This window comes from Sceloporus occidentalis, unplaced genomic scaffold, assembly GCF_023333645.1.
Source record: "Sceloporus occidentalis isolate IW3139 unplaced genomic scaffold, rSceOcc1.0.p SCAF_4, whole genome shotgun sequence".
Taxonomy (NCBI): domain Eukaryota; kingdom Metazoa; phylum Chordata; class Lepidosauria; order Squamata; family Phrynosomatidae; genus Sceloporus; species Sceloporus occidentalis.
Genome location: NW_028316984.1, coordinates 60,266,314 through 60,292,934, shown reverse-complemented (window position 1 = coordinate 60,292,934; position 26,621 = coordinate 60,266,314).

The following is a 26,621-nucleotide window of genomic DNA, read 5'->3' as shown; positions in this document are numbered from 1 at the left end:
AAGAGCGACACAAGAACTAGCCTTGGTACAGATGCAAGAGAAAGATCATAATAAACTGAGAGATCTTAAAGATAGGAGGAAATGCATCAAAATTCGTGGCTTAAAAGAGAAATTTAATGAAAATCTGTATGAAAAAGTGGTGCCAGTGCTAGCAAAGCTAATTGAGTGCACACCTGAGTATCTTGACCTGGACATAGATAAAATCTTTAGAGTGAACTCTGCGGCAGCTAGAAACCAAAATTTACCCAGGGACATTGTCGTTTACTTTACGAGGGAGAGAATCAAAGATAAAATTATACAACAAAGTTATATGAAAAAAATTACAATAGACGGAATAGAACTAAAAATCTTTAAAGATATCCCGGGCGATATTCTGCGACGGAGAAGAGACTACGCAAACCTAACAAAAGCACTACAAGAAAGAGACATAAGGTACAGATGGGAGCCGATTGAAGGAATTTCTTTCACATGGAGGCAGAGGTTCTACAAAATCGACTCTATAGAAAAAGCGAAAGTGTTTTACAATAGATGGCTGAAAGAAGAGGAAAAAATGAGTAAAGATTTGAATGAAGAACAAATGAAGAAAAAGAAAGATCAGAAGAAGAAGGAAGATCAACATACAGAGAAGAACCAAGCAAACGGAGATGACAAAGAAGAAACTCAGAAGGAATCAGAAAAAGAATCGGAAAAAGGAATAGAACCAGAAGAAGATATACAAATGTCGGGAGCTGTGGGAGGTGCCGAGCTGGAATGGGAAGACGAGACAAGATTAACGCTAGAAGATAATGAACTGTTGATTGAGTGGAAGAAAGACCGGGAAAAAGAGGAAGACAAAACCAACAAGGAAACAGAAGGAACTTAGGGTAAACAGACAAACAAATAGCTAATCAGAAATGAAGTTCCTGTCATGGAACATAAAAGGCCTAAACTCGGTGTACAAAAGGAAAATAATCTTTCATGAAATAGAAAAGCTAAATTGGGACATATGCAGTCTACAAGAAACCAGAATAAAAAAGAAAGATGAAAAATACCTTAAAAACCCAAAACTAGGAGATGTGTATATTTCAGGGGGAGGAAAGAAAAAAAATGGGGTAGCAATTTATATAAAGAACAAAATCCCAGCTAAAGAAATAATAAATGACAAAGAAGGGAGGTATATTGGATTAGAAATTGTGGTTAATGGGGAAAAAACATTGGTAGTAGGAATTTATGGTCCTACAGAAAATAAAACTAAATTTTATAAAAATTTGTGCAAGGAAATTAAAAAATTAGACTATGAGAAACATATAATAATGGGTGACTGGAATGGGGTATTAGATCCACTTATGGATAGGAAGTCAGCAAGAAAAATAAAGGACAAACAAGGTAAACTGCCTAATAGTTTTTTTGAAATGATTGATTTGTTGTCATTAGCAGATGCATGGAGATATAAAAAAGGTAACTGTAAAGATTACACTTTTTTCTCACAACCACATAATTCGGCTTCGAGAATCGACATGTTTATAATTTCGAGAAACCTATTGGAAAACATTAAAGAAACTAAAATTAAAATAAATAAGAATTCGGACCATAATCAAATCTGGCTGGAGCTGCAACAAAAAGAATTTGATTTTAGATGGAGAGTAGATGACATGCTATTGAGAGATAAAAATATTCAAAAAGAAATAAGGGAACAATTAAAATTCTTCTTTAAAGAGAACACTGAGAAAGATACTAAAATGAAAATAATCTGGGATACGGTCAAAGCAGTAATGAGAGGATATCTGATTAAGAAAAAATCAGAAAGAAACAAATCAAGAAAAGAAAGCATTAGACTGATCTCAGAGAAAATACAAGAAAAGGAAAAGGAAAAAATCAAAAACCCTAACAGTAAAAAATTAATTAAGGAAATCAAAATATTAAAGAACCAACTTAATACAAAAATGACAGATGAAATAGTCAAAAAGATGAAATTTGCTAAACAAAAATTTTTTGAACATGGAAATAAAGCAGGGAAATTCTTAGCATATAAAGTAAAAAAAATGAAGGAAGAAAGACAGATAGTAGAAATGATAGAGAATGATAAAATTATAACGGAACAATCCAAAATTAGGGAAATCTTTCTAAAGTATTATAAAAATTTATATGGAGAAAATGGGGAGGGGAAAAATAAAAAACATAAACTCGAAACATATTTAGGGAAAATAGGGAAAATCGAAATGGATGACAAAATCAAAGAAAAGATGAATCAAAAAATAACAAAAGAAGAGATAAGAGAAACCATAAGGAGAGGAAAAAAGGGTAAAGCTCCAGGTCCAGACGGATTCACTTTAAATTTTTATAAAATTTTTGAGGAAGAATTAGTTGAGCATTTAGAAAAAGTCTTTAATAATATATTATTGGAAGGAATTCCTGAAACTTGGAAAGAAGCAAATATTACTCTCATATTAAAAGAAGGGAAAGACCCAAAATACCCACAGAATTACAGACCTATATCATTACTAAATACAGACTACAAAATATTTACCACAATACTAGCAGAAAGATTAAAAATAATACTTAAAGATTGGATTAATAAAGATCAATGTGGATTCCTCCCAGGTAGGCAAGCTAAACAAAATATAAGAATTATAATTGATTTAATTGAGTATTATGAAAAAAATCCAAGCAAAGATGTGGCAATGATTTTTTTAGATGCAGAAAAAGCATTTGACAACTTGAATTGGGAATTCTTGATAAAATTAATTAAAAAATTGGAGTTAGGGGGAAATATAGTAAAGTGGATAGAAGAAATATATAAAAAACAAACAGCAAAAATATTAGTAAATGGAATAAGGACAAAAGACTGTCAAATAAATAAAGGTACTAGGCAAGGGTGTCCACTATCTCCACTACTATTTATACTATGTTTAGAAATATTATGTAACGAAATTAGGACAAATAAGACAATACAAGGATACAAATTTAAAGGGAATGAAATAAAGATCAAAGCATTTGCAGACGATATAATGTTGGTGATGGAAAACCCTTTAACAAATATACCCAAAACTATGAAAATAATAAATGAATTTGGTGAACAAGCAGGTCTAAAAATAAATAAAGAAAAATCAGCCATGATTACTTGCAATATGACTAAAAAAAACCAGAACACCCTACAAGAACTAGTCGGAATCAGAATTCAAAAAAAAGTAAAATATTTAGGAATATATATCACAAAGAAAAATAATGAATTATTCGATAATAACTATAAAGCAGGTTGGCAGGAAATAAAGAAAAACTTGGAGAAATGGTCAAAACTACAATTATCATTACTGGGAAAAATAGCCCTAATAAAAATGTCAGTTTTACCCAAAATTTTATTTTTATTTCAAAATATACCAATAATATACAATAAAAAAATCTTTACGACATGGGAAAAAGACTTAAAAAAGTTCGTGTGGGCAAGGAGGAAGGCAAGAATCAAATGGACAACAATGATGGATAGCAAGGAAAGAGGCGGCTTAGGGATCCCAAATTTTAAATTATATTTTGAAGCTTGTTGTTTAGATTGGATTACTAGTTGGACAGAACTGAAGGATGAAGACTTATTAAATTTGGAAGGTTTTAATTTGAGGTATGGTTGGCATGCATATATGTGGTGGGACAAAGTGGATCTAAATAGAGAATTCAAAGACCACATTTTAAGGAAAACACTATGGCAAGTATGGAATTTATATAAGGGAAAAGTATATAGAGCAATACCAGTTTGGGCGTCACCACATGAAGCAATATTAAAAAGAGGTAAATTAGAGGGAAAGGAGTGGATAAAATATAAGGATATCTTGAAACTAATAGATGGAAAGCTAATTCTAAAGACAAGAGAGGAAATATGCAGAGACGGACTAAATATAAACTGGTACTTATACTATCAATTAACAATGAGATATAGAATAGATGAAAAACAATTCGGAATAACCCCAAATAAAACAGAATTAGATGAGATAATATTAGACAAAGGGAAAAAGAAAATATCTAAATTCTACAAACTATTATTAAAGCTAGAATTGGAACAGGAACAAATTAAACATCATATGATAAAATGGGCGCAAAATTTAGGTAAGAATATTCAATTGGAGAAATGGGAAAGAGCGTGGGGGCAAGATCTCAAATTCACCTTATGTGCAGATATTAAGGAGAATTACTATAAAATGCTATATAGATGGTATATAACACCAAACAGATTGGCAAGAATCTACAAAAACGAAAAAAGTGAATGCTGGAAGTGTGGAAAAAGTGTAGGTAGTCTATTTCATATGTGGTGGACATGTCCCAAGGTACACAAATTTTGGATAGAAGTACATAAAAGAATAACTAAAATACTGGAATTGAATTTTACAATGACACCGGAATTATTTTTATTAAACATAGTGGAAAATAAAGAAATCAGGAAAAAAATCAAACCCCTATTATATTTAATTACAGCGGCCAGAATTATATTAGCCAAATTTTGGAGAAGTAATGAAATACCAGAGATAGAAAATTGGATGGAAAAAAGTCTAGAAATGATAGAGATGGAAAATTTGACAAGAAAACTGAAAGAGGACACAAATGAAGAAGAAGATCAGATTTGGGAAAATCTGGAAAAAATGTATATTATGGGGAAAGCTAGTTAGTGCAAGTGTTATATATAGGATAGATGAGAGCGGGAAGATGATAAAAATCGTCCTGTTATCTGACAAGTGGAATAGAAATATATAATGTACAATCTTTGACGACCAAGCTGGAGAGTGGTTATTACTAGTGAGGCAAAGGAGTGGAATGTTATTTTTTCTCTTGAGGAAAGTAGATGTTATAGCTAATATAAGGAACAAAGAGAGTAGAATAGTAAGGGGGGGTGGGTTTGAAGGGGGGAGGGTTCGAAGGGGAAGGTGCGAGAATATAACATGGCATGTATTAAGATATCGTTTGCCCTTTTTAATTTGTAAACAATTTTCCAATAAAGATTAAAAAAAAAAAAATAAAAAAAAATAAACAGCATACCTCCAAAGAGACCCGGAGCAGCTTTAGTTTGGCAGTCTGTAACAGGCCTATGATTAGATGGGCCCAAGATTTTGGTCATCAAATTGATTTAGAATGTTGGGAGAAAACCTGGATTAGAATTTACAAATTCACATCTTTACAAGATCTTAAGGAAAACTTTTAAAAAATCTTCCACAGATGGTACTACACACCCATTAAATTAAAGAAAATGTATAAGCTGAAAGATGAGAACTGTTGGAAATGCAAAAAAGCCACAGGGACAATGTACCACATGTGGTGTTCCTGTGAGAAGATACAAGAGTTCTGGATGGAAGTACATAATATAATACAGAAAATGTATAAAATTAATTTTGTTATGAGGCTGGAAATTTATCTCTTAAATATGACCTTCATGATTAACTGCCAAATAGAGGAAAAAGAATGGAGAGTTTTACTATATATAATAACAGCCCCTGGATTGATTATTGCTAAAAATTGGAAAAAAGACAAAACTGATATTGAAGGTTACAAAAAATATATGACATGATTGAAATGGACGAATTATCTCATGAAATCAAAAATAAAAATCTGGAAAAGAATGGCTACCAATAGTAGAATACTAGAGGAAAATATGGGGAAACAAAGAAGAACTACTTAAATAGGAATATAAATAATAAACATGTAAAAAATCACCTTAGACCTTGGTAAAACCTAGTTAGACTCAAATAAAAAGCAGAAGGAAGAGTAAAACAGTGAAGGTATTCTTAGGAGGAAAAATAACACTGAACAATAAAAGGAATCCAGATGAAAAAAGGAAAATTTGTTATCGTTAGACATTTAGATCCTTAGACCAGGAAACCTATCCGGAAAACAGATCGCATTGAGTGTATTTAATTGACTCTGAAGGCCAGGGACAGTCTGGAGATCCTGTTGGCATACCGTCCTCCTCGCTGCTTAACAGACTCCCTGGCCGAGCTGACACAGCTGGTCTCGGAGCTGGTGCTGGAGTCTCCCAGGCTTCTTCTCCTGGGGGACCTCAACATTTCCTTTGAGGCCAGCTTATCAGATCTGACAGGTGCAGCTCAGGAATTCATGGATTCCATGACTACCATGGGCCTGTCCCAATTAGTCTCAGGTCCAACCCATTGTGCTGGTAATACACTTGATGTGGTCTTCAGTATGGATCAGGAACATCTGTGGGTGGAGGTAATTCAAATCTTTGTCCTGTCATGGACAGACCATTTTCTGGTCAAGGTGGGACTGAAGGCCACTACCCAGATTCCCCTCGGGGGTGGAGGAACTATTAGAATGGTCCACCCTCAAAGGCTGATGGAACCCAAAAGATTCCAGGGGCCGCTAGAGGGTTCTATGGTTGGGAATGACAGCGATTCTGTTGAAGCCTTGGCTGATACCTGGAATAACAATCTTACCCCGAGCGCCCTTTCCGACCTGCTTCCAATAAGAAACAATGGTATACTCAAGATCTTCAGAAAATGTAGCAGGCTGTGCAATGACTAGAGCGCTACTGGCGGAAACATCGCCGCTTATCTGACAAGACACACCACAAGGCTCTTCTTGACTCCTATGGAGTGGCAATCAATGCAGCAAAGAATTCATTCTATGCTGCTCGTATTGCATTAGCAGAGTCTCGTCCAGTTCAGGGTGGTTAAAGAGTTAACCCAACAGTGTCCCAACCTGAACTGTCTATTAGAACCAACTAAAGCCTGCTGCAATGCATTCAGTGACTTTTTTGCTGATAAAATCTCTCACATAAGGGTCGATCTTGATGCCAGTATTATAACAGAAACTATAAGAGAGGTGTCCAGTGACTCTGTAGACCATGTCAGACTGGATCATTTTGAGTTTGTAAATACCGATGAAGTAGACAAGCTGCTTGGATGTGTAAGGAGGACAATATGCCCCCTCGATCCTTGCACATCTTGGTTGACCGCCCAGGGCAGGGATGCAGTAACAGCATTACTTCAATCTATAATTAATGCATCCCTTAGGTAAGGGAAATTTCCATCTAAGCTTAAACAAGCAGTGGTAAACCACTTTAAAAAAACCCTCCCTAGAAACAATAAGAAACAATTATAGGCCGGTCTCCTTATTACAGTTCTTGGGCAAAGTGATCGAGAGGGCAGTTGCCTTCCAACTCCAGACTGTCTTGGATGAAGCAGATTATCTAGACCCATTTCAAACTGGCTTCAGGGTGGGATATGGAGTTGAGACTACCATGGTCACCTTGGTCAATGATTTCAGTCTGGGCATTGACAGGGGAAGTGTGACCCTGCTGGTGCTCTTGGACATCTCAGCGGCCTTCAATACCATTGACCATGGTATCCTTCTGGAACGCCTGAGGGAGTTAGACATTGGGGGCACTGCACTCCAGTGGCTCCGGTCCTACTTCTCGGGCAGATTCCATATGGTGATGCTGGGAGACAGCTGCTGTCGTAAAAGAAAGCTGACATCTGGCATCCCTCAAGGTGCCATTCTGTCTCCCATGCTGTTTAACATTTACATGAAGCCACTGGGAGAGATCATCTGGAGAAATGGAGTGCAGTGTTATCAGTACGTTGATGACACCCAAATCCATTTCTCTATGACTCCGATTGTTGCAGTGATCAAGGATGGCATCTCTCCTCTAAATGCCTGTCTTGAGTCGGTAATGGATTGGATGAAGGAAAACAAACTAAAGCTGAATCCAGAGAAAACGGAGGTGCTCGCGATAGGTACTCCTGGTCCAGGGATGAAGATTTACTGAACAGTCCTGGACAGGATCACACTTCCCCTAAAGGACAAAGTTCACAGTTTGGGAGTACTCCTGGACTCGTCTCTATAGCTGTCATCTCAGGTGGAGGCGATGGCCAGGAGTGCTTGGTACCAACTTCAGTTGATATGCCAACTGCGTCCCTACCTGGCCCAGAGGGAACTTGAAGCAGTAGTACATGCATAGGTAATCTCTCATCTTGATTTCTGTAACGTACTCTACACGGGGCTACCTTTGTACCAAGTTCAGAAGCTTCAGTTGATCCAAAACTCTGCAGCCAGATTGGTCATAGGAACATCAAGATTTGACCATATTACCCCAATATTAAGATCTCTTCATTGGCTGCTGGTCAGCTTCCTGGGGCAATACAAAATGTTGGTTATTACCTTTAAAGCCCTACATGGCTTGGGCCCGAGTTACTTAAGGGACCGCCTCTGCCTACACAATCTGCCCCACACTCTTAGAACATCAGGGAAGAAACTATTGGAACATATGAAAACTAGACTAACTACTACTCTCCATAAAGCATTTACAGCCGCGGCCTCTAAATTATGGAACAACATACCAGAAGAGATCCATCTCATTACCACCTTAGAAGCCTTTAAAAAGGCACTTAAGACAGATCTCTTCCGACAGGCCCATCCACCTGACCTTTTATAGCTGATTTTATGAACATTCCCATTCTGACTTGAGAGCACGGTAAATTGATGACGATTTGGCCTTTTTAGTGATTGGTAGTAATATTGCTGTTGTATTACTGACTATTTTTAGATAATATTGTATTTTGTATTGTATTGTGGTTTTTATTCTTTGCTGTAATCCTGCCTCAATCTGCAGGGAGAGGTGGGAAATACAAATAAAAATTATTATTATTATTATTATTATTTAGGTTGATGATTAAAATGGGAAAAGGAGACTCGATTTAAAATTATGGAAGAGGGAATCAGCTGGCAAAATAAAGAACTAGACAAACATATCTGTCCAAGGAAGTGTGTTTTGATTTTATAATGATGGTTTTATTTACAATGAAAATACCAATAAAGGTTTTTAAAAAACAAAAGCAAAACTACAAATCCCAGGATTCTGTAGGATAGATTCATGGCAGTTAAAGTGGTGTCAAACCTCATTATTTCTACTCTGTAGATTGGCCCATAGTTAAATCTTTCTGTTAAAACTGTGTTTTGTGTATTTTGGTTAGCCGTTTTGAATTTATTTTATCTGGAAAAGGGAAGCAAGCATTCCAAAATTAATAGCCACACATAAATGAATTCAGGTCACACACACCCTCCAAAAGCAGGTACATTGTATAGTATGCACAATACATTATTTCTTGTTTTTTTCTTCTTCTGGCCAATGCAGTTTTCTGTAGCCAATGCAGATATGCAAATAGCTATACTGCATTTCCATCTGAGCAGATCCTGCATCTTATCATGCAGATGTGAGCACCAACTACTTACCAAGAAGGACTGGAGACCCTGCTGGTGTTTCTGTTATTTCCTGCAGCAGAACCTGGTGGCTGTTGAAGGGGAAGAAAATTGGATGGCTGCAAGGCTTTGGCATGGAGGCACAGGAACCATTTGCTCAGCTTTAGGGCTGTGAACAGAAATGATTGAAGTACCAGCTAGTTCTGTAAAAACTATACTTTCCCTATTAGTTTTGTGCCTCTCCAAATACAACGTTTGCATTTTAAATTTCGAAGTCTCTAAACCTGTATATTTTGAAATATAATGCATTGGGGTTTTTTTTAATCATTCTTCATTTTTAATATTCAAAACACTTAGAGCCAAGGAATAATAGAGCTGAAAAGGACCACAATCCTTGCTAAGTGTGAATACACACCTAAAGTACCCCCTGAAAGACAGCCATTCAACTTCTGTTTAAAGACCTCAAAAGAAGGAAAGGCCAGCACCTTCAGAGGTAGGTCATTCCGTTACTGAAGCCCTATTACTATCAAGCAAGTCTTCCAAATGTTTAGGAGGATTTTTTAAAATCATTTTAATCCACTGTTTCATGTCCTCTGCAGTAGCAGAAAACAAGCTTGCTTCTACACAATAATACCTCAGATATATAAAGATAGCATCTATCAGCCTTCTCTTCTCCAATCAATATATACCCAGCTCACTAAGCTGTGTCTCACAGGGCTTGGTTTCCAGAAGTTTTTCCATTTTGGTGACCAAGGCAACTTCACATATATTGTCTGCCTTCGCTTTGTAAGGAAGTCTAATATCCCCATTACAGTGTGGGGAGATGAAGCTGAGAAAATAGTAGCTTGCCTCAGGTCTCCTAGTAACTTCATGGCTGGGGTGAGACTTGGGCCAAAGATTTCCCATATCACAGGTTATGTTCCTTGGCATTACACTATTCTAGTACTATGGTGGTGTAGTGGGCTTTATTTGGATGTAAAAGAAAGAAAGATCTAGCCGATACAGCCAGTGTGGTCTAATAGTCTGAGTGTTGGACTATCACACTGGAGGCTAGGGTTCGAATCTCAGCTTGGCTTTGTCACACTCTCTCAGGCTCAGAGGATGACAATGGTAACCTCCCTCTGTGAAGGAACTTGCCAAGAAAAACCCATGATAGATTCACCTTACAGTCGCTGTAAGTCAGAAATGACTTGAAGGCACAGAACAACAAACAAGATCTAGCCATATGGCTGTAATCACTTCGAGACGTTTGCTTAATACAGTCAACCTTCCATATCCACGGACTCCTTATCCATGGATTCAGCCATCCACATTTTGAATACACACACACACACACACACACACACACACACACACAGAGAGAGAGAGAGAGAGAGAGAGAGAGAGAGAGAGAGAAAGCAAACCTTGATTTTGCCATTTTATATAAGGGACACCATTTCATATGCCATTGTATTTAATGGGGCTTGAACATCCACAGATTTTGGTATCCATGGGAGGTCTTGGGACCAAACCACAGTGGATATCAAGGGCCCACTAAATAACCAAAGTTTTGTGAGCCTATGCCCTTTTTTCAGATGTAGAGCAAGGAAGTATCCAGAACCTCCTTGTACAATACTTCCTCCCAGCACTTCCTATGCTGAATTGCACAGCTCTGCCTCTCACTAAAGACACTGAATGGCTGTGCTGCCACACTACTGGCTGCTAGTGTTAGTACACCATTGCCTGACCACTAAGTGAACTTTGTAGACCAAACTTTGCATTCCTCCACAGTCAAAGAAGATTTCAGCCTTAGTGTCTGTAGTGTAGTCCTCAATGATGAAGAAAATTGTATCCAGTAGAACTGAATATACAGTGTGTCCTTGTTATCTGATCAGGTAACCCTCCCCCCCGGTGGATAAGAAAATCAGTGGATGCTCAAGTCGCATTAAATACAATGCCGTAGTAAAATGGTGTCCCTTATATAATATGGCAAAAAATGCTATTTCAATTTTATACTTTTTAAAAAATATTTTCAAGTTGTGGATGCTTATATCGATGGATAAGGAGGGCCCACTGTAAATATACAGTGAAAAAAGTTAAGACAGGGTTGCTCACACTTTGTTATTTTTGCCTTCATTCCAAACCCTTGTATGGAAGAAACCTTCAGGGGATCACACCTGGAGTATGTCTTTGTGTAATTATTACACCACATTTTTATATGCACTGCAGCATAGGAGTCTTTGGGTAAAGGAGGTGTGTGTGTGTGTTTGGAGAGAGAGAAATCTATATTTTTCAATCATACTTTGGAGCCTGATTCCCTTAAGTAATCTCTGTTCTCGGGTATTTTATTCAAAGTAACATTGATTTTCCTGGGAGATTAAAACTTGCCTTGAAGATTGGCAGTGTGCGGGGGTGAGCTGTTGCAGAAGCATGTGTATGTGTGTGTATAAAGCAGGAGTTTTATTAATCGACTCCCTGCAGCTTAATTTTGTTTATGTAAGTAAAGAACAATAAAGAGGATTGGTTTAAAGTTTAGCTTGCTTACTTGAAGAAGAAGAAGAAGAAGAAGAAGAAGAAGAAGAAGAAGAAGAAGAAGAAGAAGAAGAAGAAGAAGAACCCACCAAGAGGAACAGTTATCCCTATGAAAACACTATGTGTTGTGGTAAACAACATTCAAGAAGAATATAGGAAGAACTGAGTCACCTCTCAGGGCTTGCGATGGATGTTTGGTTTATCTGGAAAAATCCAAAATCTTACAGTAACCACCACACATAGCACAGTGTGTGTATTTTCTTAGTCAGGAGAACATTGTTTATTGTGACCAACAATAAGCACCTTGGGAAGTTACTCACAGAGCTGCACCCCACTGAGTTTGCTTTTGATGCCTCCTCTCTCTCTCTCTCTCTCTCTCTCTCTCTCTCTCTCTGTGTGTGTGTGTGTGTGTAGGCTAAGATCTGAACATAGGGTGAATGGCTTCTTCACCTTATCTGCCACGGAAGTATGTACCTGCATCTGCCTACTTCATCCAAAAATCCCTGTGGCTCTACCCTGAAAAAGCATGCCTTTTTTTGCAATATGTTGATTTTAGTTTGGTTGATTTGGTTTAGTTGATTTCTTTAAGATCTGACATGTGTTTGTTTGTTTGTTTTTAAAAACCCAACCAATCAAACTGTAGGCTGAATCTGCACTGCATAAATAATCTAGTTTGACACTACTTTTGACTGCCATGGCTTAATCCTATGGAATTTGGGATTTGTAGTTTTGTGAGACTTAGCCTTCCCTGTCAGGGAAGGGTGCCCCAATAAACTACAGTTCTCAGAATGCCATAGCATTGACCTATGGCAGTTAAAAGTGGTGTCAAACTGGGTTGTTTCTATAGTGTGGATGCAGCTGTACAGTCCTTATTTCATCCACTTTCTTGATAGTCCTATGAAGCAGGCTATGAAGGAGGGGTGGGGGAGAGCATGCACTGGGGAGCGCAGGGATGGCACGAGGAGTGGGAGTATGTGCAGGAATGGTGTGTGTGGGGGGGAGGGCTGGAGTAGGTGTCATCCCTTCTGGGTATCACCTGGTGTGGGCAGTGCTATCACATCCCCAATGATGTCACTGGATGTAGTTGTGATCTCAAAGCATGAGCAGGTTCACATGGGAAAAAGCAGTGCTTCAGATAACCTGGACCTGACCTGTATACATATACATATACCCCATCATAGCATTTTTTATATTACAGTCTGGCTTGCAACATAGACTATTTTTAAATTATTGTATCCATGCTTATGTATAATATTAAATCATGCCTTCCCTTTAAAAAGGTAAGACATTCACAACAACATTTTCACCAAGCCAGCAAGGTTTAAAAAACAAAAAACAAAAAAACTATACTCTTAGAAACAGAAAAAATGTGCATCCCATGCAAAATTGCAGTTACCCACACATTCCTTAGTGAGTGTTTGCATGTGTGAGAAAAAGAGGGAGTGAAGGAGGGAAAACTGGCCAAACTGAACCTTTGCCATGTTGATCGTCCATGGCGCATGTTAGTCTGACAAAACAAATAATCTTGACTCTATGAATCCTCAGACATTATAATAGTTGAATGCAGTAGGTGGAGGGACCCAACACCATATAAAAAGAATAGAAGGCAATAAATACAATAGGCATCGAGCAGTGTGGGTCCATCTACTTGAATGATCCTCATTTAAAAATATATGACTTTTTGAAAAATTCCCCAAAGATTCTTTCTTAGGAAGAAAAGGATAGAAATGACAAAGAACCATATGCTATAATTTTCCAGTTGTGTCACCTAGAGACTTCTGGGAAGTGCTCAGTTTGGTTCTGTAACAAGGTCTATAAAAGATCATAATAGGACAGACCACAACAGTATAAACCTGTGGAAGTGAAGACAAATATTATGGATGAGCATAATGCAGCATTCATGTAACAGCCTGCTTTGCCAGGCCGAAAGGCAGATTTATATTCCCTAGCCAGCTGAGCAGTGGAGCCAAAAAGCAGGGATGGCAGTTAAATGTCATTGCCTGAAAATTAATTATGAAGCTGGATGTCTTCCAGGAACTGCAGGCTCCTTCTTCATGCTGCCACAGGAATATTTCTCCTTTTGGAAACAACATGGAAAGTAGATATGATACCAGACAAAGTTCAGGGCTTCAGTTGTCAAGGTTGTGCCTTTTAGGTGTATCACTTTAGGCTTAGATCATCACTAAATTGTTACTTGGTTTAGTACACCTGGGGATCATCTGTTTTTGTTTCAAGTGATTCTTTTCTTTCATTTTCACTTTCATATTCTTCATTCTTACCATTCAGATATAATGAACTTGATTTTCACCAGTTTCTGCAGTAGTTGTTGTTGTTGTTGTTGTTGTTGTTGTTGTAAGGGTCTCAACTTGGTTTATAGACATAGCTTATTAGTTAATCCTCTCATGCTTGTGAAACCTGTGGCAACCCCATCACTGTTCTGATTCTGTGACAGAATGATTATTAGTGATAACTTAATTACAGACCAGTTGCCAACCTTCCATTTTTGGGCAAGGTGCTAAAGTGTGTTGTGGCCTCTCAACTCCAGGGGTTCCTGGATGAGATGGATTATCTAGATTCATGTCACTCTGGTTTCAGACCTGGCTATGGGACAGAAACAGCTTTGGTCACCTTGGTGGATGACCAACACAGGGAACTGGACAAAGGGAGTGTATCTCTGTTGCTTCTACTGGGCCTCTCAGCAGCTTTTGATACCATCAACCATAGTATCCTTCTGAGCCACCTCTCTGGGATGGGGCTTGGGAGGGTGTTCTCAGAAGGTGGTGTTTCAGAGGATTCCTGTTCGACTCCTTGTCCATTGAACTGTAGGGTCCCTCAGGCCTCAGTCCTGTCCTCTATACTTTATAACATCTACAGGAAACCACTGGGAGAGGTTGTCTGGAATTCTGGAGTATCACCTGTATGCTGATGATACCCACCTCTATCATCCCTTTCCACTTAATTACAAGGAAGCTGTTTCTGTCCTAAACCAGTGTCTGGCCACTGTAATGAAGTGGGTGAGTGCAAACAAATTGAAGCTTAATCCAGACAAGACATAATTGCTCCTGGTCAGTTGAAAGACAGATCCTTTAATAGGAATTCAGCCTGTGTTAGATGGGTTTACACTTCCCCCAAAACTCAGGTTTGTAGTTTGGAGGTATTTCTGGATTTCTGAGCCTGGGAGCCCAGGTATCAGCGGTGACCAGGAGTGCTTTTGCAAAACTAAAACTTGTGTGCCAACTGTGCCTGTTGCTGGAGAAGTCAGACCTGGCCACGGTGCTACATGCCTTGGTTACATCTGGATTACTGTACTGTGCTCTATGGGGGGCAGCCTTTGAAAAGTGCTCAGAAACTTTGGTTGGTCCAAAGAGCTGCAGCCAGGGTGTTAACTGGAACTGTCTACAGGGAACATACAACTCCCTTGTTGCAACAGCTCCATTGGCTGCCAGTTTGTTTCTGGGCACAATTCAAAGTGCTGGTTTTGACCTATAAAGCCCTATATGGCTTGGGTCCAAACTATTTGATGGACTGTATCTCCCTGTATGAGCCCCCTGAGTATTGAGATCATCCGGAGGGGCCCTTCTCTCTGTCCTATCACCCTCTTGGGCACATTTCGTGGGAACAAGCAAGAGCGCCTTCTCAGTGGATGCTCCTAAGCTTTGGAACTCCCTCCCTAGAGATGCCAGGATGGCATCATCCTTACTATCCTTCTGATGCCAAAAACAAAAGATGTTCTTGTGCAGTCAGGCCTTTTAAGCTGATAAGGGCTGTTTTTTTAATGTTGTGTTATATAAATTTTAATGGTTTGTATTTTTAACATGTTATATATTTAATTTATAACTGTTTTAACTCTTAAAATTATTTGTTTTTTAAATTTTATATTTATATATTTTAATATTGTTGTACTGTTTTTAAATTGCATCATTTTATACTTGTTGTCCGCTGCCTTGAGTCCCTATATTGGGAGAAATGCAAAATATAAGACAATAATAATAGTAATAATGATGATAATGATAACAACTTGCAGATAAGCACGTGTGGACGAAACAGTCCAGCTCAGAAGTTAATCAAGATGCATTATTTTGACAATGAAAGGTCATGTTCCTTCGCACCTTTTTAAGAGTATGGAGAACCAGCCTGGTGTAATGGTATGACTCTGGAGACCAGGGTTTGATTCCCAGCTTGGCAATGGAAACCCACTGGGTGATCTTGGATAAGTCACACTGTTTCAGCCTCAGAGGAAGGAAAGGCACCATCCTCTGAACAAAGAAATCGATTTTGAATAAATTAAAAATCGATTCATTGTTCCCACTATGTTTTAAGGCAGCAAATCTCTCCATGGCATTTAAGTCCAGTCTGAAGTTCCCATACACCACTGTTCTGGATCAAAATGACAGTGCCTCCATTTCCTGAATGGTGGCTGTGCAATTTGAATTGATTTGATACCTTACTCACACTATCTGAGATGCAGATCATTGCAATTCTTGAAAGAAGAACCGCTAAGGGATCAGGTGCCAAATATGCTGGTTTAAATGGGCTTTTTGGTCCCATCCCCCCCAACTGCATCGATTACAATTGATACATGTCTGAACAACAGGGAAATAACCTGGTTTCCAAACCGGGTTATTTTGTAGTGTGAATGGGGCCAAAGAGTATTTTTTTTTCATGAGTAAATTCAACAGATGCAATTTTTATGTAAATGGCAGGCACAAACAAGTGTCAGGGGTCTTGCAACCACAATAGGGACTAGAAAATGAAGTGTATCTTTTTCTATCCTTGTGTGTGTGTGTGTCTGTGCCTTCAAGTCACCCGTTAACCTATGGTGACCCCATTAATTTCATACAGTTTTCTTAGGCAAGGAATATGCAGAGATGGTTTTGCAAGTTCCTTCCTCTCAAATATATCCTACAGCACCTGGTATTCAGTTTCAGTTTCCCATACTAACCAGAACTGACCCTACTCAGCTTCCAAAATCAGATGGGATCATATGCCTTTAGGGTATTTTGATATTTCTCATCCTTACACAAGCTTTAAAAAAATTCTCCAATCCACACAGGTCTACTGAGGGGTACGTCCTAAATTAATTGGTGCATTGTCCACATTAAATAGAAAAAGAATGGCAGCTTGAAGAGGCTATTTCATGGGAAACACCTGTTAATACCAGTGGTGCATTTAAATAATTTCCTAAGGCAATCCTAGGGGCCTAGTGACCAAATCCCACCTGTTCTTGAAAGCTAAGCAGGATCATCTCTGGCTAGTATTTTTATGGGAAATTGCTAACAAATGCCAGATGTTGTAGGCTATATTGTAGAGGAAGGAAGTAGCAAAACCATCTCTGAGTATTCCTTGGCTAAGAAATTCAAGGGATTTTAAGTCTACTGGCAATTTGAAGGCATATTCACATGTAAGGTAAACCTATCACATGGTTTTCTTGGCAAGATTTGTTCATTTGGGATCTGTTCAGTAATTTGATGACTTAAGATCAAATTAGGGGGCCAGTTATATTTACGTTTTTTGCATAGAGAGATTTGCATCTGTGAATCGATTTTTAATCGATTTACAGATGTGAATCTCTCCATGCAAAAAAATAAGTGTAACTGGCCCCCTAGTTAGATCTCACGTCACCAAATTGCTCTTCCCACCCACTTTCCTAACTCTGTCACTCTACTCCAGCTACCTTGATACATTATAGGATAAAGGAAGGCAGTTAGTGAGGGTCAATGGAGCTTAGAAAGCTCCTAGGGACTAAGGATTTACTAATGGATGGGAATGGGTGACTGAGTTAAACTCCACCATTTGTTATAGCAGCCTGCTCCTCCTAGATGGTGTCACACTGTTATTGGAAACATCATATAAGCTCAGATTGATTTTTTGAAGCGAGTTACTGACTGGCTGCTTTCCTTGCCACTACTGCTGTCTCTGGAGTGCTCTCTCAAAATGTGAAAGTCAGGGGCTTACAATGAGATACTTGCAATCTGGACACAACCTGCCAATTTTCATACAGGATAATGCTTTACAAATCTCAATAGGTTCCAGAGTGTAGTTACCAATCTTGGCTCCTCTAACCAATTCTTTCTTTCTAGGTAATACGCTCTAAGCCACATGCAACATAGTAAGATTTGTTTAAACATATGTGGGATTGTGCTGTGAACAGACATGAACAATGTTTTTTTGGAAGGAAGCTTCACATCCTGACTGGTTGGGCATCCCAGTTGGCCACATGAAATAAAAACAGTTTGGCTTTTTAATTCTGTGAATGTTCTGTGTCACTCTTCAATCTTGATTTTAATGCTGCTCTCAAGTTTTATAGTGCATTATGTTTTTTTTGTTCCCCTGTTTCTTAGTTTATAAGTTTTTAATTATATTTTTATTGTACATCATCAGAGGCAGCTAGTAGGCAGCAGGTGTGATTTATCACTGTAGTAAATAGAGAAAGAACATGCCAGTGGCTCCATTCATGCATGAAATTATTAGATGAAATCTACCATTCATTTTTAAAAATATGTATGTTGGGTACCTAGGCACACTGGGGTCCCATTTTATACCCTGGCAACAGCTGAGATTAAAAAGAAAGCCCAGTCTTAACTGGGCATTAAGTGGTCCACCTTTTTCACTAAAATAAAATTAGGGATGTAATTAAAAAGCCTATTGTTAGCTACCAGCACCTGCAGTGGGAATCTATAGTAGTCAGGCTCAAGAGGCCCAAAGAAGGTCTGAAGGTTGAGGAAGATAGCTATAGGTCAGTCTTCCTCAACACGTCAGCCCTCCAGTTGTGTTTCATTATAATGTATAGTTCTCAGCCTTGGTTGGGCTCGATTATGTTATAGTCAAGTACATTTGGAAGGCACCAAATATCTCTCTCCAGGAACGTAGTCAGGATTTTAGGAAGGGGGGGGGGGTCCAGACTAAGTGCCACCATTATAATGAGGCTTGGTTGCAGCGGCGCAGCAGCAAACACCATTCATTTTTCTAATGGAAGGGGGGGGGGTCCGGACCCCAAGATCCCCCCCCCCTTGGCTACATCCCTGCTCTCTCCTGTCCTATATCATGCAATCTCAGGGTGACATAAAACAAAACCAGTTTAACCAATTAAAATGATATAAGAAACACTGTTAATAACACAGTAAAAATTTTCCTTAGTTAAAACAGGGCTCTAAATCAGTGAAAGCAGTTTAAACCCATTTGAGTTAAGGTTCAGAAGCCCTTTAGATCGAATCATCCTAGCTGTACTTTAGGCAAACATTCATTTTCTTATCAAAATATACAGGAGAGGATATTTATCTCCATTTCAAGCAAACATGAAAAGCTATTTTAACTTCTCAGCCCCTCCTAATTGCTAATACAGAAAAACAGCTTTTTATATATCAGAGATGGAGAATAATACAGTCCCCCAGATACTTCTGGACTGAATCACAAACAATTGATTCTGCTGGCTAGGGCAGATGGGTGTTGCAGTCCAACACCATCTGGAAGGCCAAATGGTCTGTGCCTGTTTCTTACAAGCTACAGCTGTAGCTGAATCTGGAATCAGCAGTCTCTCTTTTCTCCCAGCTGACAAATTAATAGCACTGCATGGACTTCATGCAGCCCTCTCAGTTAAATCCAGTGGAAAATTCTTTATGCAAAACTTGGATAAGACTTTATAGATTTTTATATATCTTTCCTATGGGCTTGACACAATGGCTTATTATGCTGCAGGACATTGACAGGATAATATAAATGTCAACTTGGTTCCCCATCCAAGAATGAAGAAAGGAAGACAAGCAGGAAGGAACAGAGAATCAGGGTATAACAAAACATCAAAGGCATTATTTATAACTTAAGTCTCTAACTCTATGTCACAATGCAATTAGATTTAAACCAGTAGAAATCAAGAAATGTCCCCGCCAATAAGTACTGCAAGCATTTATGGAATAGAAATTATTTCCAATTAGGGGCATGTTATAGCCATGGGGACCTGTCAATTAAACAAGTGTGTATACCTCTTCTCACCATTTTGGGTGAAGACTTCCATGTTCATTCTATGAGCTGCTATTGTTTTTGCAATTACTGTATACCTTAATCACCGAACCCTGGGTCTAAGAATGAGAGATAGTTGTACAATGGACTATGAAGTCCTTATAAGTCAGATTCTGGGTTGAACACTTTTCCTGCTTCTCTTCCACTGTCTTTCTGTGAGACATCTACTTAAATATGCCATGGTTTTCCCCATGCACTGCCAACTGATGTTCTGCCCCCCAAAAGAAAAAAGAAGCAGTGTTAACCACAGTGAGTTTTTCATGCTTGCAAAAGCAAAAATAATAACATAACAAGCAAATACCTTTTTAGTGAGGGTACCCCATCTTTGTTCCCCAGAAAGCCTTGCCTGGTGCTTATGCTATGGTCTTTTGAACATCAGGAGAAGACCTTTTTATTCTCCTTGGCATTTTAAGAACCATTTTACTGTTTTTGTTCATCTTCCCTGCTTCTTTCCCACTCCCACCCCCTTTCTTGTAGGTTTACTGTGGTTTTGTTCTCTGCTTCACTGTTTTTGATGTCCTGCTGCTGATGTTATCTTCTGCTATTTTATTGTGGCATTACATCTTTTGAATTTTAATGTACTTGTAAACTGCCTAGAAAATGTTGGTCACTGGATGGTCTAAATGTATAATACATAAATAAATGATCTCTGTTAATAAACCCTAGCTCTCAGGGAATACAACCAAGAATATAGTCATGGAAATACTATTCCTTGCCACATGTTGCCACTCTTTTGTGGAAATAGGAGAAGAGGGTTATTATGAGCAAGCTAATGTATTAGCATTAGTGATAGTACCCCACCTTTCAGAATAAAAATCCTTCCCAGGTGGTTTCTAAATACAATAAATGGTGGCCTTTTATGTACCGCCTCCTCTATCCTTTAATCTAACCACAAGTACTAACGTGCATCTCAGCTTTTCTCATTCTTTTTGAGCAATCACAGTTCTTCTTGTGGCTATAAAATATTCCAGACTGTATAAGAAATTCTGACTGTGTATGCATATATGTGCACATGCAGTCAATTGCTAAATATATGGAGGATAATGCTGAGACTGAGTAAGTTTTCTTTTGGCTTGTAAAGATTTACTGTAGTGAAGTGCAAACTCTAGTACGGCTAACAAAAAAGACCAGGAGGTGAGCTCTAGGCTGAAGACTTCATGCTGGTTTACCTTTGTGTCTTTTGTTCATCAAGCAAGCAAAGGAATAACTGAACAGGGTGCTTCTAAAGCAGACTCCTTTAATGTATGAAGCAGTGTTTTACTTAATCAGGCCATTGATATAAAGGGGATAGTACAAGAGTTTAAAGAAATTACTTTTGAATGAAATCTGGCTGTGCTGGTTGGGAGGTTCTGGGTGTTTTCATACAAAATAGTCAGTTTTCTAAGCTGCCTATTCTTACTAGCAGTGATATTCTAAGGATTCAGCTAGTCTTGATGGCTAGAATAATTTTAGTTGGAAATGCCAGTAACCTTTACTTCCACGTATGTTCTCTATGATTGAGCTAGGTCTCTTCCCCCAACTTATCCATGATAGGGTGTACAATATACAGCTACATCACAGACTTATTCTGCTTATAAGTAAAATTTTATGGTTTTGTAAATACTAAAGTGCAGAAGGACAACAGAATAAAAATAAATTTAAATTTTACAGCAACTGCTTATGCATGACACATTAATATACTGTACAGTGCAATCTTCCTCTGCTTAAGTTATGCACAACAAAGCCACTTCAGTTACTGCCTTGGAGGGTGGTGGGCTCTGCTTCATTGGAGGTTTTGAAGCAAAGGTTGGATGGCCACCTCTCGGGAATATTTTAGCTGTGGTTTCCTGCACTGATAGAGGTTTGGACTAGATGGCCCTTGGGATCCTTCCCAACAATATGATTATATGACTCAGATCTGAGCCATCAGTGCCTCAAAGCCCTAAAAGCATATACAGGGTACAAAAATGAAATACTTCATGGATACTACTACTTAAGTATGTCTCTGAGTCACAATGTTGTAATAGGCCTTTCTTCTTCAGATTTTTCTTCACTGTTGTGATTGTTGTTGTATGCCTTCAGAGTCATTTCTGACTAATGGTATCTGTAAGCTGAACCTATGATGGAGTTTTTGTGGCAAGATTTGTTCAGCCGCAATTTGCCATTGCCTTCCTCTGAGACTGAGAGAGTGTGACTTGTCTAGGGTCACCCAGTGAGTTGCCATGGCTGAATGAGTTTTTACAATCCTAGTCCAACTCCCAAACCACTATACCATGCTGGCTCTGGTACTCCATAAAGTAAATATACCTTCTGCAAGCCCCTTCCTGCTCCCTTCTACTCCTGGAGGTGTCCACTGTGGGCTCAATGGAACAACTAAAAATTATAGAGGTTTCCTAGAGTTAGTGAGAGCTGGACAGCCTACCTTCTGCTGTGGTTTGGAATACTTGTCTGACTAGCAAAAGAGCCACCAACAGTCACTTCTTGAAAGCATGGCCATGGGGAAGGCAAATTATTTCCCCCACTCGTTATCATTCCATCATGTTTAAATATAGATAATCTTGCAAGCACAATGCCTACTTCAAAATCATTTCCACGTGTTCAGTGTAGCTTGCTTCCAAGTAAACTGACATAGGACAGAGTGTGCAAACTCTTAGGAGCTTATTGCTTAGCCTAAATAAGCCGGTTTACCTCTTCCGAATTGAAGCCTAAATCAGGAGGCAGCAGGGTCCTATTGCAAGGATTTTGCTCCTGAAACCGCTGAGCAAGTACAGCCCGGCTGCATCCCGGGCAAGCTCCAGCAGCCTTATTTTGAAGTTGGGAGCTTTCCGACTTGGAAAAATGGCCGCTGGAGCTTGCTTGGGACCCGGGATGTAGCCAGTCTGTACTCACTCGGCTGCTTCAGCATCAAAATCCTTGCAGTAGGACCCAGCTGCCTACCGATTTAGGCTTCAGTTCAGAAGAGGTAAGCCAGGTTATTTAAGCTGAATGATAAGATCTATTGTTGTAACTATGAGGTTCAGCTACAACAATCATTTTCTCTTCTCCCTTCCTTCCACATACATATATACATACATATACATGGCTTGATCATTTGGTTACATATCTGAATATTAATTCTGGAGAGGCCCCAAAACTATACATGAGTCTTGGTGGTTCAGTTTTGCCCAGTCATTTAGGGGGGTGCTCTGTCCCACTGGCTTGAACATGGGGTCCATGCTCAAGTGGAAAAGGGACCCTAGTTTCATTCCAATGAACTTTAATGTTTTTGTATGTCAAGTTAATATTGTTACAAATTAGTTAATATTTTCTGCCTCTTCAGATGCTGTTGAACATGAGTTCCCATCAACCTTAACTCGTACAATGTCCGACAATAGCAGCCTAGCAAGATTTGGAGGGCAACAATTATGTCAGAATTCAGTGCCTTACAGAACTATTTAACCCCCTCTTTTGTCTTTTACACATTTGATTGTGTTACTAACTGGAACTGAAATGTATTTACCTGAGATTTTTAACCCTTTGATGTACACAATAATTTTTTATTTTTTTTAAGGTTTTATTGTTTTAATATTTACAGTACGTCAACTATATACAAATAAACAGAGTATGATCAGCATTTCCATATCGTATCCGTACTTATTTTACCTGTTTTATTGTTTTAACCCTTTGATGTACACAATATTTTCAACACTGAGAAAATGCTCATTTGTTTTTGTTTCTGCAACTTTTGTTGGACAATTAAAAAAAACACATTTGAACCTTCACAATGCTGAGTGTTTTTGGTACATCAAGTAGCAACAATGCTAATTAAATTCATTTGAGTTCCAGGTTGTAATACGATAAAATGTGGAAGGAGGGTGTATACTGCTTCAAGGCAATTTAAGTTCCCAAACTGTGCTGTCTTCGTGGTATTCCAGTGTTAATTATTGGAAAGAAATCTCATGTGATAAGATTCAGAGACGGACACATTACACTGCCAGATGCAGGAGAGAGAAAAGCATAATGGCATAGACCATGTTTCTATGGTGCACTTTGCAATGTGTATCTGTAGAAATGCAAAGTTAGGTTGGAAATTTATAGAACATCCTCATCCAAATTATGGTGGAGTCAGTTCAACAACAACTACTCCTAGATAGCTGTTTAAAAAGAATTTTGAGTAATATTTTTGCTTGATCCAGCTTTACATACCCCATCTCATAGAACAAAATAATAAATCATTGCTGTTGATGTTTTTTTTTTTTTTTACATTTCTCCTGGATCCATTAGTTTTGCTCACCCAGTGTGGTTTATTTATTCAGTCCACCTAGCACTGGCCATCCACCCCAATGAGTGTTTCATTACATTGAAGACTGATGGAGCACTGCCACCTCTTGGTAATGCAAATCTTAAGTGTTGCAGAATAGTGAGTTAGTGGGGAATGCCAGACTGAGAAGCTTACATTTGGGTGGTTTTATGAAGGCATGAGTAGCTCACATATTTTCAGCTACTTCCCATTATATTTGAAATATGGTATGAAGTTCTGGATGGAGGAGAAAGCTTTGCTGCTGTGTGTTACAGTCAGTAGTGGTTCAAATGTTAACGTTATCAGTGCCTATCTGGTCAGATCTCTTTTCTCTTTAAGGGCTTTCTGACACTACAAAACTTTTATGTTGATCTGAAGTGGAGGAAGACAGAGTTCTTGTATCTTTAGCAGCTGAGAAGAAGGGACAGTTCCAACCACTGAAGAGTCTCATCTCTTCGTGACAAGTTGCCCTCAGTGAAATTCTTTCCTCAGTATCTCTATTAAGAATGGGAGTTCTTCCCACCTTTGCAGTGCCAAATGAACCCCTGCAGGCATTTCCCTTTTCTGAAGAGGTTGCACCCATAGGATGATGTGTGCAACCTCTTCAGGAAAGGGAAATGTCTGCAGGGGTTCATTTGGCAAATCTACAGGTAAGAAATACCACCAGAATCCTTATGAAGAGGGAAGAATTTTCCAATCCCTAAAAAGACTGCATTATTTCCCCTTCATCTCAAGAGTAAATGACTTTCTAAGGTACAAGGCAAGAGAAAATCAGCTGTGATTAATGTATAGAAATCTCAGCCACATTTATTCCTATTCAGGATTGTGTGTAAATAAGCCTGAGATAAATGTATTAATATTCTAATCTGTGGTTACTTTGCTTGGCTCTATCCATGGTAATTGTAATGACAAATCCAGTTTGATTTGCTCTTCTGTTCATCTGGCTTGATGATTAAAAGTGTTGAGAGGTGGGGAATGGAGCACTCAGTAAACATATTAATGGCAAATAAATCAAGGTATACAAAGTGTCAGCTGCCTAAATAGACTGGTATTCCTTACTTTGCTGATATCTACTGCTCACCACAGGGGAAAAAAACCTTGTTTTTAATTGTTGAGTCCCATGGATGACTTTGGACAAACTAAGGGGTTGGAGGTGCCAGATATCTCACTGTATCTCAATATCTCTCTTTATGGCGAGATATTGTCCCTTATAATCCATGAGCCACCAATGCAAAGTCTCAGCAATATCTGTCCAATTTGATTTTGCAGAGCTGGGCTTTGATATATGCAAATAACCATATTTTGGCAGTGTGTACTAACTTTACCTCTATTCATACATGGTAATGGGGTCAAGATAACCCCTTACAGAGAGTGGGAAACCTCTGCAGAAACAAAATCTGGGGCTTGGGATGGGAGGTTTTACTGTTTGGTTTTTGGCTTCCTCTTGCCTGCTAATGGAGCTGTTTTACTTGCATGAGGATAGAAAAACAACAATCCTAAAGGGGAAAAATTCACAAATTTTAGGCCTTGGTTCCTCTGATGTTGTAGGACTACAGCTCTCCAAAATTCTAAGCATAGACTAGGATGAGAGAAGGTGAAGCTGCTTTATGTGATAAATAGGGGCCCATTTTGAAGCTCCACTATCCATCCTCAGATCCATCAAATTTTGAATAAAAGATGGCTGAAGAATGCACACTTACTCACACCATCACAAAAAATGTGGCAGTTTGGCTCTCCTTGCTCTCTACTAACCATGCATTTTGGGGAACTAATTGCTCTGCAAAGTCAAAAATCAAATGAAAATGGTTTTTGGCCAAGGAAGATGGCAGCTGTGAGGCCCTTGCAAAGTTGTGTGTGTGTGTGTGGGGGGGGGGGGGAGAGCAAAAATTTGCCCTCCAACCTTCTCCATGTTCCATTCCCCTGATCTATCTATATATGTATAGTGAACAAAGCAAGGCAGGTATTTGGCTTTATAGCTTTCTTCCTTTAAAAATAAATAAAAATCACTACATTAAGCTTCTTCAGGACTGCCAGTGGAATGGCTAAAAAGGACACTGATGTAATGTGCCCAGTTTTCCTGCCCTGCTGATAACATAATCATAGGCTAATCCTGCTGGGGCTGTAATGTCTTTGTAAGTGGACTTACATATGTGGAAATTAGAATTGGTCAGATTTGTAATGTCCATATCTAGTAGAGTGTGGCTGTTACATTACTACATAGCACAATTGGCAAAGTGACCATTGCACAATGGGACCGATGCACAAGGGACTGACGTGCATCAGGTATTGATCCACATTGGGCAGTTTTTCTGGTGCCCATATGCATCTTAACAGTTCAGTAAAGGGGTTTCTTATTGCCTCTGCTATACAGCTTGGTCTATGTAAAGTTATGTAATGTGACTGCTCATACTGGATTCTGGAGCTATTTTGAAGGTACTGCTTCTTGCTCCTCTTTTCCATGAGATGTCTCAGTAAGTGCTAAAAGAGATTTGCATTTTTTGGAGTAGGGGGCTGAGAATGGCATTGTGGTAGTATTTCTTTTATTTACAAGTAGTGGTAGCAGCAGCATGTGCACACAGGAAGAGGAGACCCATCTGAATGATCAAATCAGAAGTCTTATAATAGCAACATTGTAAGGAAGCCTATCATCTCAATGATCATTAGC